Here is a 1,589-nt window from a genome sequence, read left to right as displayed (position 1 = left end):
GGTGATGGCAGCAAGTCACAGCCACCACCTGCCCGCGCAGCAGCCAGTGCTCGCACCCCGGGGAGGAAGAACACGCGATCAGGGAGGGGAGATCAGCACAGTTTACTTTAGATGCACGAGGAAAGAACGAGGACAAACAGACCGAAGGGCTTATCAAAGGCCCCAGGCTAATATTTGTACAAACGGTAGATTAAGGCACTAGCTGGGTCACGTTAAGTATTGTTCGTCCCGTGACCAGGACGCGGAGCAGGACGCAGGGGACCAAAAGGGGCAGGGACGGAGAATGCAATGACAAAGCCGACACTTGTCCCTCGGACCTCCCCGGAGCATCCCAGCTGTGTGAGGAAGCCACCCACAGCCACTTCCCCTCCCGCTGTGCGTGTGGATCTGCCCTGGAAATGTTGAGCTGCTCCTTAGGTGGCTTTAAGCAAGCTCAAAGTGCTATAAACAGGAATGCACGTGGGAGATGGAGCCAAAAATGCCCGTTTTTGGCTCCGTCTCCCACGTGCATTCCTGTTCCCAGTTCTCCCAGCTCACCAAAGAGGGAGGTGAACAGCGAAGAACCCGAGCAGAGCATGGCGAGAAGTTCAAGACATGGAGTAGATGCACCCAAGCACCACGTCAGCACGTTCACAGCTTTGCTAACCACTTGATGTGCCCCAGGGCTCCGCTGCGGGAAGTCAGCAGGAGCCCTGGACTCTCCCGGGCTCCCCCTCGCATCTTGGCCAGGTGCTTCGCAAGGTGCTCATCCTCTCCCCGAATTATCGGCTATGAATTGCTTTAGGAGGCACCTGGTGCTTTGATGCTCCCCCCAGATCTACATAAGCACGCAGATACCGATGCAAAGCTGTCAGGGCATGGATAAAATACTTAACACTTCCAGCACTTGCTACCCTCTGCTACTGTGGTGGGAGGGAACGGGATTTAAAAGTGTTATTGCTAATAGCTGACGCTCACCCCCAAAAAAATGCCTTTGTACCGACAAAACCCACCACCACGAGGCTCCTGTTGGCAGCCGGGCCACTGCGGGTGAGAAACTCGCAGCAAAACCCAGCAGCAAGGCTGAAACCAGCTCGTTTCTCCCCTGGGTGCGCAGCTCGTAGCTGGGGATGGCACCAGGATGGCTCTGCTGCCCGGGTCAGCCGGGGTCACCGGCACCGGGTGCCAGATCTCACAACCGCTCTGCAAAGAGCAGCCCTCGGCCCCTGCCTGCTGCCTGGGCAGCTGCACAGACCCTCCGCCCCCTCCCTGAAGGTAGATAGAAGGGTGCTGCTGCTGTGGAGGAGTGTTGCAGGAGAGCAAAACCCCACCTGTTTATACAGGTCCTTTTCCAGCAAAACTGATTTGCTGAGCGTTAGGTCACCGCGACTCTTCCCATTGTGCCGCCACGCTCGAGCCCTAATGACAAGCGCCGTTGTCAGGACAGAGCAGGAAAACAGCCTGGCACTGCGAGCAGAGCAGAGACATCATTACCACCAACGCCCCCGAGCCCGGCACAGCTTTTTCAGTCTCCCTGAAAGTCACTGGCTTTGGGCAAGCTAACATCAACCCCCCGAACAGCAGCCGGAGGTTGCTGCGATGCGGCAGGC

This window comes from Buceros rhinoceros, unplaced genomic scaffold (assembly GCF_000710305.1).
Source record: "Buceros rhinoceros silvestris isolate BGI_N320 unplaced genomic scaffold, ASM71030v1 scaffold27839, whole genome shotgun sequence".
NCBI classification, from domain to species: Eukaryota; Metazoa; Chordata; class Aves; order Bucerotiformes; family Bucerotidae; genus Buceros; species Buceros rhinoceros.
The sequence above is the reverse complement of the archived record's forward strand: the minus strand, read 5'-3'. Positions refer to the sequence as shown.